This window comes from Spermophilus citellus, assembly GCF_964194105.1.
Source record: "Spermophilus citellus genome assembly, chromosome: 10".
Taxonomy (NCBI): Eukaryota; Metazoa; Chordata; class Mammalia; order Rodentia; family Sciuridae; genus Spermophilus; species Spermophilus citellus.
Genome location: NC_138197.1, coordinates 77,703,498 through 77,718,349, shown reverse-complemented (window position 1 = coordinate 77,718,349; position 14,852 = coordinate 77,703,498).

Sequence of the window (14,852 nt, the reverse complement as noted above, 5' to 3'; positions counted from 1 at the left end):
TTGTTTCAGCATGATGTCTTGTAGCAGAGACCAGAAAGTGAGAGAAAGTATAGAAATCAGAAAACAAATATTTATAGGGACCCTGGGGATCATTGTGCTGTACAAACTTAGCTGTACATGATAATTACCCAATTATTCCTGGGCTCCAATGTCAGAAAATATGATCCAGAAGACTCAGGAAAGGGCTCAGAAATATATCTGTAGGGCTGGGAATGTGGCTCAAGCGGTAACGCGCTCGCCTGGCATGCGTGCGGCCCGGGTTCGATCCTCAGCACCACATACAAACAAAGATGTTGTGTCTGCCGAGAACTAAAAATAATAAAAATAAAAAAGAAATATATCTATATCAAGGACCTAGATGATTCTGAGACACTTGGGAGGCAGTGGTGGTTCCTTAGGAAGGTAACTAGTGCTCAGACGGGGAAATTATTTCCCAAGTCCCTAACTTAGTGCTAAGACAGAGATAAAACTCAGATTCAGATTCCCAGTTCAGGGATTTATTTATTTTTATTTTTAGTTACAATAGAATCAATCTCTGAAATTAGCATCATCATCAAATAAGTAATGGAACTAAATTTTTTTTAAAAAGCCTTTAACTGCTGAGTCATATGAAGGTGTGTTGAAAAGCCTTTTCTGAATTTGATGAATGGTCAGAAAATAAAGGTCAAATGTGATATTTTATTTTTAAAAAGTCTTCAACTTGTGTCTCTTCAACATCTGACTGAACTTGAAAATGATAAAGTGTGACTTAATTATATCTGCAAAGACTCTATTTCCAAATAAGGGGTAATAATCATGGGTTCCAGAGATTAGTATGTAGACAATCTTTGGGAGATCACCATGCAACCGGCTCCTCTCTATTATTCACAACCCTTCTGTTCCTGGCACCAAATTTGGAATCAGGTGGAATGCACTGAGCAACACGTAGCAGAAAAGCCAACTCAACTGGCTTAAACAATAGAGCGTGAGGACAGGACCCAGTGGCTGAATGATGGAATCAAGGTGGTGGGCTCTTTCTGTTTCTTTGCCTCTCACAGTTCCAGTTTCATCCTTTATTGCTGTGACTGACTACCAGTGGCAATGGGAACTCTGTGCTTTCTCATCCTCAACTTACAGGAAGAACGCACTTGCTTTTCCATGGCATTCAAGATGGAGCAACTGGCCTTCCCAGAGCCCTCATCAAGGCTCTCCTTGAATCCCACTGGCCCAAAGTGGCTCAGGCTTGTCCATCTGTGAACCAATAACTGATGTGGAGCAAGTTGCCATGAATTGCTTAGATTAATCATGGAACAGAATAAAAATATTGGTACAGTGTCGCAGCCACATCAATGTTAACAGCAACTCAATTCACAATAGCTAAACTATGGAACCAACCTAGGTACCCTTCAACAGATGAATGAATATAGAAAATGTGGTACATATACACAATGGAATATTATTCAGCCTTAAAGAAGACTGAAATTATGGCATTTGCAGGTAAATGGATGGAACTAGAGAATATCATGCGAAGTGCAATAAGTCAATCCCCAAAAAACAAAGGCCAAATGTTTTCTCTGATAAGTAGATGTTGATCCATAATGGGGTGGAGGGGCAGGGAAGAATGAAGGAATTTAGGGTTGTGTAGAGGGGAGTGAGGGGAAGGATGGGGCAGTGGGGATGGGAAGGAGAGTAGAATGAGACAGACATTATTACCCTGTTTACTTGGATGACTACACTACTGGTCTAACTCTGCACCATGCACAGACAGAGGAATGAGAAGTTGTGCTCTATTTGTGTACACTGTGTCAAAATGCATTCTACTGTAAAATTAATTAATTAAAAAAAAAGAATGGAAATGTTGGGGAGTCAGTCACAATGCTAACTACCCAGGAAAATGTAAAACTCAGACTTCTATGCTATTGAGAGGGTTGAAAAAAAAGTCAACATCTGCAACAAAAGTTTTACTAGGGAGAAACTTTGGCTAGGTAGTTTCCTGAAAAACTAATTTACACTTTTCCATTGCTCCTTTTTTTAAAAAAATAATGTTATTGTATTTTTATACCTCTATTTTAATTTATTTATTTTCATGTGGTGGTGAGGATTGAACCCCATGCCTCACACATGCTAGGCAAGCGCTCTACCTCTGAGCTACAACCCCAGTCTACTCTTTTTTTTTATACACCCTCCCACTTTTTTTTTTAATTTCCCATTTTCCCACCCAAGTAGGTAGCCAATTTGATACTTCACTGAGGGTGAGATGTTTGACAGGATAGTACACATAAATTTCCTGCCCTTTCTCCAGCTTTAGTTTCCCCTGACCCTAATATGTTTTTAAAGAAATTGCAGAGTTTGGAGAATGAAATAAAAGGTGGTGTTTCTTGGGGGTACGTACAATGTCTTGGAGAAGTAGGGCCTTTCCTCTATGTCAAGGAAATTCACTTTGGCTAATGAGAGAAGAGGGTGTTTTGGAGTTTCCAAAGCACTTAGAAGGGTGGCAGGACTCAAGGAACAACAGATGCATTGTGTGTTTAGGCAGACGAGACCCTGGATGACTTCAGAGCAGACTCGTGTGTCCCACCAGGCTTGACAGTAAGGCAGTATAGATTCACCAGATAGAAGAGACACACAGACTGGGACAGCAGTTACTAAGTTGTAACCTGTGCAGGTAGAATTATTATTATTATTTTTATTATTATTTTGGTCTGAGGGCCACCCGTCCAATTCATTATTAATAGTTGAGATATTTTTGGAATTTGTGGACTGAGATTCATATCTGCTCCAATGTTATATTTTTATTCATTTTGTATTAGGATTATGACTTTTGTTATATTGTAGCTCTTATATTTTCATAGAGATTTAAATTGCCTTTCTTTTTCTTGTTCACTCATTCAGCTTCTTAATCATTACAAAAGCAGGGAAGTAAGGTAATCTGGTTTAATTTTACAAGGAGTATCATGGGGGCTCTGGAGAGACTGTGTTGAGAGAACACTGGCGGAATCAACAAGACCCACAAGGAGGTGATTGCATAACCAAGCAAGAGGCAATGGTGCTCTGGATGAAAGTGGGAATGATGAGAATGGGTGAAATCAGCATTTAATTTGGAGAAATAACTATTGATGGACTTGAATCAGCCTGTCAATAAGAATTATTATGTTCCTTTTATATGCCAGGCATGGATCTAGAGATTCTGGAGTTATACTGGTGGATAAGACAGAGACCTTGTCCCCCAAAAGTTCATATTTTAGTGGAGAGAAGAATTGGGCAATACATGTAAAGAAATGAATGAATTAATTGTATATACTGATAAGTTCTGGTAAGTGCCATGGAAAACAGAAAATGCAGAGTAGATGATCAGGAAGGCTGATTACCTTTTCTTCTTCACCTTCTCATTCTTATTTTTATTAGTATTGCTGAGGACAAAACCCAGGACCTTGCAAATGCCAGGCAAGCACTCTATCACTGAGCCCCTTACCTTTCCCCCCCAAATAACAATATTAAGGGGAATTTACATAAAAACAAATGCATCCGATTAAGTGTACAGTTTGATAGATCTTGACATATGAAGATGCTTACCACCACCACAAGTCAAAATATACACAACTTCTCTCATCACAGAAAGTTCCTTTGTGCCCATTTGTGGTTGATCTCCCTCTTACCCTGGCCCTAGACCACCACTGACATGCTTGATGCCACTACACATATATTTTGAGTCTGTTTTCCTTTAAAAAAAAAAGTCACTTTTGCTGGGGGATGAATTGGAATAAACTACCCTGGAGGAGCACAGAGGGCAAGTTTAGAGATAATGAGAAACACATAACAACAAAATAATAGAAATAATAATAATAATTAGCATATAATGGACATCAACTGAGTCTCAAGCACTGTTTAGTATTCCATACATTATTGTATCATCCTCAGAGAAAAGGGGGATGGTAAAACACTATGTCCCTGAATACCCCCTTTCTTTCCCCAAAAACCTAGCCAAGTTAAGAGAGTAATGAGAGCAAGCCTGGGCTGGAAAGTCCAGACACATAATATCTTAAAGGACACCAGCTATCTTATACACACTGGGAATTGGGGCAAGTTAATGTTATCTGTAGAAAGAAATTTCTTGCATGTGCACCAGAACAGATGGTCCTGGGATGCTAGTCAGACAAGCAAACTAGGCAAGCTAATGCTGATGATGTCATTGCTTCTGCAGCCTAACACATAAAACCCCACTCTGAGTGGGCACAGGTATAGAGAGGGCTCTGTGGAAAGTCTAGCAGGCTGCCTCTAGACAAAAAAACAGAGGTGCCCTCTGTCAGCCTGTTGCCACTAAACTCTTCTTGGAGCCGTCACTGATCTCTTGTAAGCTTTCCCTAATAAATCACAAGTCTCACATGCCATTTTGGAGCATTTTCTTTGCCCTCTCCACAACTGCTCTTGCACATCTGGGTTGTGGATGTGACAATTATCCCATTTAATTTTATTTAATCTCTGCATCAAGTCTTAGGACTTGAGTTTATTTCATAGAGGAGGAAACCCAAGGCTCAGAGAGGTTAAGTAATATTCACAAGATTACACAGCCAATAGGTGGCAGTTAGGACTCCACCCTGCAGGGTGTGTGGTTCAGCACACTCTACAATAGCAAACACTTGCATAGTGCTCACTGCATGCCAGACACTGTACTAAGCACTTTAATTGTCACAACAATCCAGAAAGGCAGGTTTGATTATTCCAGTGAGAGAGGAGAGAGAGAGAAAGAGAGAGAGAGAGAGAGAGAGAGAATTTTTTAGTTCTCGGCGGACACAACATCTTTGTTGGTATGTGGTGCTGAGGATCGAACCCGGGCCCCACGCATGCCAGGCGAGCGCGCTACCGCTTGAGCCACATCCCCAGCCCCTGATTATTCCAGTTTTAATGAGGAAGAAATAGAGGCCCAGAGAAGATAAGTGACTAGCAGAACAAGTTCCTCAAGTTCTAGAATCCTATTCTTTGACCACGTCATTGCTTTATTTCATCCCAGGATATCTCTGCACACCAGCCTTTGCAACAGTGTTTTCTAGTCAGCAGCTGAGACCAGAAAAAGGCTTGCTTCTATTTCCATGAACTGTCTGAAACCTCCCCAATCTTCCTGGCTTGGCTTCCTCTTCCAGCTCTTTCTTTGTGAAAACAGGGGAGTCTCTGTGCTCTAGGGTCCTCCTCTTTACCTGTGGGACATGCTTGCTTTCCTTCTGAACTCCAGGAAGTTCCTCAGTCTTTAGTGAATCTGCCCCCCACCAAAAAAAGTGAAAGGAGGAGGGAGGAGGGAGTGGAGCCTGTGTTGGGAGGAGGCTCGCCTGGCAGCCTGCTTTGTAGGACAGTGACTCTGCTCCCAAACAGGTACCAATAATGTCAATGTCAAACTCAGAACAACAAACAAAATGTTTGTTTTGGAATTTCTGATATTGAGAAGATGGGGTAAGGACTGAAAAAACTTGTTCATGTGTAGATTTAATATTCAAGGACATGGTTCAACTAGGTGTTGAAAATGAACTGCAAGTAAACAATTTTCGAAGGCACAATTGAGACTTAATCTTTGAGTCATCTCAGAGGGCTTTGAATATAATAAGGGAAATGCCAACTCCTCTCTATTTTGCTGGGAAAGGAAAGACAAAATCTAAATTTGTCCTTCTACTGAAGGAGAAGAAGCCCTTGGGTGGGGATCTACTTCCTTCTGTACTATAAGAGATAGACAATGGGTGAGTCACTCGAGGCGAGTGACTTAATCATGAGATGTGACTTGGCCTTTGGGAAGCTGCTGACCAGACAGCTGGACAGGTGAGGCATGAGGGTACTGGCTGCATGTCTGGTGGGGCAGAGCAGCTGAGGGGCCAGAGAAGTGACCTTTGATATCATCAAGACAGTCTTGCTGCAGCCATCCAGTGGGTGGGGGAACACATGTGGGACAGAAATATGACTTAGATTTTTTTCACTTAATCTGAGTCCCCTCTTATTCAAAGTACTGGTCCCCAAGATGAATGACACCAACTTTCCAAATAAGAGAAGGACACTATAAAATTAAAAAAAAAAAAATTTCCCTAGTTCTTCTCGTTGATGCGAGGAACACAGATCTGCATCCAAGACAGTGGCTAATTCTACTTAGTTGTACTCTGTGGTATGTAGCTGTATGCCTTTTTTAAAAAAAAATTTTTTAGTTGTCAATGGATTTTTTTTTTAAATATGTGGTGCTGAGGATTGAACCCAGGGTCTCACACATGCTAGTCAAGTGCTCTACCACTGAGCCACAATTCCAGCCCAGGTGTATGCCTTATATAAGTACAAATTATTCAGTAATAAGTAACCTCTGTGTAGCACAGCACAATTTTATAAAGTTTATATATATATCACCCCATGTCCTGTTGAAAGAAATTTTATTTCATCCCAGATCATCTGAGAATTTTTGAGTAGGTCTTGCCATCCGCATTCCAGGTCTCTGTTCATAGCTCTGGAACATGTTGGTGCAATGGGAAATGGGAGTTGGAGTTCAAATACCTGTGATAAAATGTAGCTCCCCTTTGTGTGACCTTGGGCAAGTCACCTCATTCCTAGTACCTTTCCTAGTAAAGTGGAATAACAACGTCTTTCCCAAAGGGCTACGGTGAAGCATACATGATATTACACATATAAAAACTTCATGAAGGAGGGCTGGAGCCAGATAAGGGAGCTGGGGACTCACAGTGCTAGCTAGAGAATTAGTGTTTTGTCTTCTATGCTATGTAGAGAAGGGATTGCTTTCTTGATCATTCCAAAATTTCCTTTGTCCATCCTGAATCCACCTTATTTCTTCTCAGTCCACTGAAAAGCATCTAGCAGATTCTGAACGAGAATTAGAAGAGGAAGGAAGTGTTGGCAAGGAGCTGCAGATGCCCAGTGGTGGTGGCTCTAGACTTCTGTCATAGGAGGGACCCATGAGAGGCAGTTAGGTGGGAGCTGGATAATTTAACACTTGTGCTGGGGCTGCTTTTGCAGAGCAAGCTGTGTTTGCCTTTCAAAAGTTAAAAACTGCAGATGTGGAACCAGCCTTTCTGGGTTTAAATCTCCCTCTGCCTTTTCCTGTGTGGCCTTGGGCAAATTATTTAACCTCTTTGTGCCTCATATGCAAAGTAGAGATAATAATATTATCTGTTTCATAGGATTGTTGAAAAGACTCGATAAATTAATATAAGCCAAGTACATAGACTAGGGCATGACCCATAGGAAATGCTACATAATGTTATGATATAATTATTTGGTTCTTCTTTTATGCTGGCTGAGGGTGGCTTAGAGGGCACTGATGTGGATTATGAGGGGACATATGCTCCACAAGTGGCCCATTGGCACCACCACTGATTAGGAGGTTCATCCCAAAGTACCTTCTTTCCTGCCTTCCTTTCCTTGCCTGTTCTGCTTCCTTATACCCATCCCCACAGCCTTTGGGGTGTCATGCCTCTGGAGCCTTCTAAGATACCCCCACCTTCCCAGGGTCCATTCTGCTCAGCCTAGACCCTATATCTTGGCTTTTACTATAATTAGATCATCTTCATTCCATGTCCCCTTCTCTCTTGGTTACCCTTCTCAGAAAGTCATCACCGCAAAGGGTGGGAAGAGAATTGGAGACTGAGTGTAAATAGCTCCTTCAAGGCATCTTGCTCTGATGAAGAACAGAGAAATGGGGCAGTAGCTGGAAGAGAAGGGTTTTGAGGGCGGGAGACATAATAACATGTTGCATGCTGATGGCAGCGACCCAATCAGGGGTGAAAAGTATATTCTTATGGAGGCTGGTGAGGGGCATTGCTGGGATGGGGTGTTTAGTACGAAAGAGGAGCAGGACATTTTCAGTAGAAAAGAGTATACTAGAGAAGGCTTTAGCTCCTGCCCACAACTTAACCTCTCTGAGACTGGTTTCCTCTTCATGCTGACACATGTTCTTGGACACTTCCTTAGTCTATTTTCTGTTGCTAACAACATGGTACCGCAGATGGGATGTTATAAAGAAGAGATTGTTTTGGATAAGTTATATAGAAAATAGATTTATTTGTGCTCACAGTTCTGGTCCAAGGTCGAGGGGCTGCACCCCATGATGGACTTCTTGCTGGCAGAGTCCTCAGATGGCACAGGGCATCACATGGCAAGAGGCTAGCCAAAGTGGATTTAATAGCAGGTCCACTCTGAGGATAACCTATTCACCCATTAGTCACAAGAATGGATCAATCCATTCACCAGGGCAGATTCCCTAATTACCTCTTAAAGGTCCCGCCTCTTAATGTCTCATAATGGGCATTAAATTCAACATGAGTTTCAGAGAGGACAAACCATATTCAAGCCATAGCAGTTCCCAGCTTCACATCTCACAGCTTTATGATCAAGTCCGGAGTCTAGACTTGCTCTTTTGGGAGCAAAGTTTAAAAAATACATGAAAAGTGGGCTGGGGATGTAGCTCAGCAGTAGAGTTATAGACTAGCATGCACAAGGCATTGGGTTCAATCCCAGCATTGGAAAAAAAAAAAAAACACCATGGAAAGTGACAGTTCAATCATTGACTCTAGCCCATGATCGAGGGTTCTAATATCAGCCTTGATTAGGACAGAGGCCTGTTCCTTAATCAGTTGTTTGACCACATGCTAACTGTATTCCCCAGAAAGAGAAGTAGATAATTATGTGAATGATATTTTAGGCCAGCAAAATAAATGTCATCTACATCTGCAATATGAAAAAAGTAGGTTATAGAATCATTATATGATAAAATTTCAATTAAAAAATAATAAGTTCAAAAATAAAATAGGCCTGGGGTTGTAGCTCAGTGGTAGAGTGCTTGCCTGTCTAGTATGTGTGAAGCACTGGGTTCAATTCTCAGCACTGCATATAAAAAAAATAAAATAAAGGTTCATTGACCACTAAAAAAGTATTTTTAAAATAAATAAATAAAAATTTAAAAAAAACATATACATAACAGCATATGTAAATGTATATATAATATACATGTGTACATATGGTGAAAGTATTTTATGGTATTATATATTGATTAAATGTTTCTATATTTGTAATATAATGTATTAAAGTATTTATAAAGCTAAAAGATTATATAACACCAAATTAACCACTAATAGTATTTTTCTTTTTCTTTTTTTTTAAAGAGAGAGAGAGAGTTTTTAATATTTATTTTTCAGTTTTTGGCGGACACAACATGTTTGTATGTGGTGCTGAGGATCGAACCCCGGGCATCACACATGCCAGGCGGGTGCACTACCGCTTGAGCCACATCCTCAGCCCACTAATAGTATTTTTCCTGAGGAATAGAAATGCGGAAAATTCTTACTATAAATTTTATTTCTAATATTTGATGTATCCACATATTTTCTAATAAATCAAAGGCAGCACTTTAAGCTCTTCAAGCTTGATGACCCTCCAAGTCTGATCCTCTTCAAAGCCTTGGAGGCACAAGTGTCTTCCACAGTGTCTATCCCTTCAGCAGTCCACCCAAGTGCCAGTAGAAGGTCTCAGTTTGCTGTACCACCACTTAGAGGGGGCATATTTGGCCAGCTCCTTCTTCATATTTATGATCCTTTTCTATGGCTTTTTTTTAGATGAGAATCGCATCTGAGAATTTGAAGGTGTCCTTCTGGATCCTTGTTCCTAATATAAGGGGTTTTTCTGCCTATTTGGTCCCTGCAAATGTCTCCCCTCACAAACCTGTAGGAGTGGGTGGATCCTGATCTTCCAATTACTTTTTCAGTTTTTCACTGTGTTTTCACCAAAGAGGGGTTTGTCTGGTCCCAGGAGCCACTCACCATGATCTCTCTCTCTCTCTGTTTATTTGATTTTCCTTCTCCAACACAGGCATAATTTGGGGCAAACTAATTTCAGAATAATATCCTGCCTTTTTCATTTTCTTTCTATAAAAGACTTTCTTACTTTCCTTTCCAGCCAGATTCTTGGTCATCTTCTGAATCCTGCAGTGACCTGTGCTATAATTGTCCACAGCCTCTATTTATCTATTTGTTTGTTTGTTTGTGGTACTAGGGATTGAACCCCCAAGTGCTCTATACTGAGCTACATCCCCAGCCCTTTCTTCTCTTCTTTTTTATTTCTTCCTTTTTCATTGTTGTTGTTGTTGTTGTTGTTGAAGATGGGGTCTTGCTCAGTTGTTGGCTTTGAACTCCTGATACTTCTGCCTCAGTCTCCTGAGTAGCTGGGACTAACAGGTGGGTGTCACTGTGCCCAACTGTTCACAGTCCCTTCACAGGGACTTTTCCTAAGCTCTGGACTCAGAACTAGAACCAGGAGTTCAAAGAGCACCCCCCTGCCCCCCCCACACACCCCACTGGCAGAATAGTTTTAATAGTTCCTGGCACATAGAAGTTTAACTTCTGAACTTTACAAGAGGAAAGAAAGGTTTGCCAATAACAGTCACCTTTAGGTTCACGCTGGGCTCTCTCTTGTTCAGAAGAAAAATGTTCTAGATATGAGGACTGAATACAAATATCATTCTTCTTCGTTACCTCCTCCTTCTCTCCCACTCTCCTTTCTTCCTCCCATCCTTTCTTCCTTTCTGAATGGTTACTGGAAACAACTGCCCACACCCAATGTCCTCTGAACTGATAAACTCATCTCAGTAGATTGCACTCTTCTTGTAAGATTTCATTTCAAATGCACATCACAGGCACCAAAACTAACAGTGGTTACACACAACAGACATTTCTTTTCTTCTCATGGAAAAACCTGGAATGAGATGATATCTCCTGTCCATTATTTGTCAGGGGTCCCAGACTCCTTGTGTCTTTTTGCTCCACCATCCTATCATCCAAAATGGCTCCAGAAAACAGGAATGGGGAGAGAGAGGACAGGCCTCTGCCCTTTAGGGGCACAACGTGGATGTTTTGCACATCATACATGTACTTACACACATGTGTACTTACACACACTAAAACTTAGTCATATTGTCATACCTTGCTGTGAGAAAGGCTAAAATAGGCTCTATATCTGAGCAGCCATGCATTCAGTTAGAAATTCCATTATCTGAAAGGGGAGAAATGTGTATGTGGGACAACTGGTGTCTCTGCCACACAGAGTAAGTCAGGCCTTTGGAGGGATCATCAACAATAGCAGCTTTGTTGGTGTTAGGTTTAATGGTTGTGTTTCTGAACCTATAGGCCAAATAGTTGGGATTTCTCTAAGAGTGGATTGAATTTTAATCCTAGGAATCCTCTTCTAAACATACCTGCTCAGAGGAATGAGGAGAGTTTGGAGACATCTCCCACCATCAGTTCTGAATCTTTGGATTTCTTCCTTCATAGGTTATAGATCCTTGCTGGTTTGTTATTTTAAGTTTCATTGAGGTCTAACTTCCATACCATCAAATTCATTCACTGAATTTTATGTAAGTGACCAATTTGATAATTTTTTCTAAAGTCGTGCAACTGTACCACTATCATATAATCCAGTTGTAAATTTTTTTTCATCCAAAATGTTCTTTTGGGCTTGTTTGAAGTCAATTTCCACTTCCACTCCTGGTTCCCCTAGACAACCCCTGATCTGCTTTCTGTCTCTATAGAGTTGCCTTTTCTAGAAATTTTATATAAATAAAATCATACTATATGCATTCCTTTATGTCTGGCTTTTACAGTAATGTTTTTGTGTTGATCGGTGGTACCATGTCATTGCATATTTTGAAAGGTCATCCTAGAGGAGCTTTCAGTACCACGGAGTAGATACAAGTCAATGAGCACTCAACGAAGCGTGATAAGCATATGGTGAGAGAAAAATGGGCTGTTTTCCTTGCTCTTGCCTCTAACCAAAAACAAAAGTAAAACCACAAAACTGTCCTAATAGAAATAAAAGAAAAAAAAAAGGGCTGTTATAGGAACTCCTATACAGCAGGGACAGTTCATCTAGACTTGGGGGATCGGAGAAGGGTTCATGGAAGAGGTAATGTCTGAATCGAGACTAAGGAATGAGTCAGAAGCGGGTGGTAGCTAGCTGATCCACACTCCACAGCAGTCACAAATACCCAAACCCAGCCAGGTAATACTCAACCTCTCACCTACTCACCCTGCTTCTAGGTCACCTCCTCCACCTTGCCTCCATGCCTCACCCAACTTTTGTAATTCTGGTCTATGATCTTTGGGAATGCCAGCTCATTCCATTTTTATTTGAGCCACATGGGTTTAGAAAGATATGCATGTGGCAATAAAAACAATCCTATACCCAGTGATTGAAAAACAAAACAACCCAGTTGACTGGGTTTCTCTAGAAGAGATTCATGAACCTCACAGGACTAGGACCAGAGAGCCCTGAAATTCTAGTCCCTGGCCAACCATTGAGTAACTGGGTGATGCTGGACAGATTTCTTAACCTCTCCACGCTCTATTGCTGTTTGCTTGTTATTATTTTTAGTGTAAGTAGCAGATTAAAGACAGACAGGTAAGTCAGATCCCAGTTGCCTTCCTCCTCTAGTAGAAAGTGAATTAGGTTTGTTTTTCAATTTTCCCCCTCAAGTAGAAATAATTCTTGAATGGGTGGTACCATAGAAGGCAAGCTGAGGTCCTCACTAAAATGAGAAAGATTCTACCTAAAGTGCCAGAGCAGAGTTTTGGAATAGAGCTGGGGGTCTTGAATCTGCCACAGCAGCTCTCTCTGTCTTACTCTGCCTCCTATGTGTGATTCAACAAGGCTTCTGTTGTGCCCCGTATATTGCGCCTACTTACAAACATCATTGAGTGAAGCAGATCAGATCTATCTCCAGCGACAGATAACAAGGGACGCTCGGCTTTTTCATCTTCCCCCACTTGCTCCTCTACGAAGTTATGGTCCATTCTTCTCTTCCTAACTAGCTCTCCTAGAAGAGCAGCTGGTCTCACTGCGACTAGGCAAAACCCTGCATAAGTGAGATGGACCCACATCGGGTGTGCACAGTGGGGATGGTGGGGGAGGGCAGATTGGTTTTCATTTCACTTGAGGAAAATTCAATGTGATTGATTGAGCTGTTTATGACTGACACAGACACGTGTAAGGGAATGTTTACCACAGACCTATTTCAACCTGTGAATCCATCCTAACCTATGAATAGTGTCTTTTTGACACTATTCTACAGTAAAAGAGAAGAATACTGTAAAGTAAGTGGCAGTTCACTAACTCTCTCAAAGTGGGAGTTTCTACCGTCCTGGTTTTGAAAGACTCCAATAAAATAAGAAACAAACAAACAATCATTTATTGTGTCCTTTCTATATGCAAAGCCCTGGGCTACATGTGTCACTTTTATGTTTATGAAATATTTTCCTCTATTTTATAGAAAAGGCGTCAAGCTAGTCTTTAAGCCTTTGTCTCTGGAAAACTTCTATACTTTCATCATGGGAGGGTATTCAGGGGCCCCTGTCTTCTCAGTCTAGGAAGCTGGTCCCTCTACACAGGGCATTCCATTGCTCATGCTGCAGCAAACAGCCACTTATGCTGTTTCATGAAGGTTCATGACATCTCCTTCTCAGACTGTCATTTCCTAGACGTCAAGGCTGTAGTGGTAAGATGGGAGTGACTGTATCTCGCCTCCCAGAATCATTTTGAAGATTAAGTGAGATAATGTCAGCAACACATTTACCTCAAATCAGGAGTCTTGTTAAGCCTGGGATAAACACAGCTAGTCCCATTACTGATTCCTCATCTCCTTGACTGTTTACATTTCTCTCTCTTCTTCTGTTCTCTAAGCCAATTTCCTATTATAGATATGACCTTTTTCTTAATTGGCCCCTGGAGCAGGATTTAAAACTCCAAGTTAACTTGTATCTACTCAATGTTTTACATATGCACATTGTGAAACCACTGCAGTCCTCTTGTTCTAGTTAAAACCAAAGTGGCTCAGGAATCCACGAATGTGCTGTGATCTTTGTTGATCCTGTGCTGTTCACCCATTTTAAGAAAGGGCATAGATGAGAACCTGGGGAAACTGGAGAAGACCACATCCCCGAGTGCAACCCACAGCTTAGGTTAGCATCAACCTCACCATTCATCTCTGCCCTCAAGACTGAAACCTGCCCTAGAAAAATTTGCAGAAGGGGAAAGAAAGCGTGAGGGGGAATGGCCTTCCCACCCTGTCCATTAAATAATGTTTTTTCAAGGCTTCCTTCAAGCCTCTCCTCCTCCAGGAAGCCTTCCCTGAGCCCCTCCCATGTTCAGTGACTGTCCTCTCACCTCCCACATCTGCATGCTTATTATCCATCATTGTCTTGGTACTCCTTGAGAGGAAGGACACTGTTCCGTTTCTGCATCCCTAGCCCATGGCACAATGCTCTGCTGTTAGGAGGTTCAATAATGTTGTGGTTTGAATGAATGTTACATAGCTATTTCCTTCCCGAAGGAAAGGTGCATCTTTTCTCCTTAGAGAAAGCATATTTTCAGTCATATTTTCTCCTTAGAGGAATATCATTTATGTTGTTCCTGAGCAATTTTCAAAGGAAATATTTGTTAATAAATTTATTAAACCTCATCTATGTAATAAATCTCAGGGTCTCCTCTGTTTTTCTCATGTTAAACAAGCAACACACACACACAGAGGTTTTTTTATGGTTTCTTTCCTTTTTTTAAATTTTTTTTTCGCCGTTGTAGATGCCTTTATTTTATTTGTTTATTTTTTATGTGGTGCTAAGGATTGAACTCAGTGCCTCACACATGCTAGGCAAGAACTGTGCCGCCTAGCCGCAGCCCCAGCCCCTTCTTTTCTTATTATATAAGTTAATATATGCTCTTTGGAAGATCATGTAAAAAACAAAAGAAGAAGAAATAATAATGAACATAATCCTCTCACTCAGATAGCCATTATTAATATTTTTGTGACCACACATGTGTATTTCTCTTTTTATGTGTATATCTTTAAAAATGGG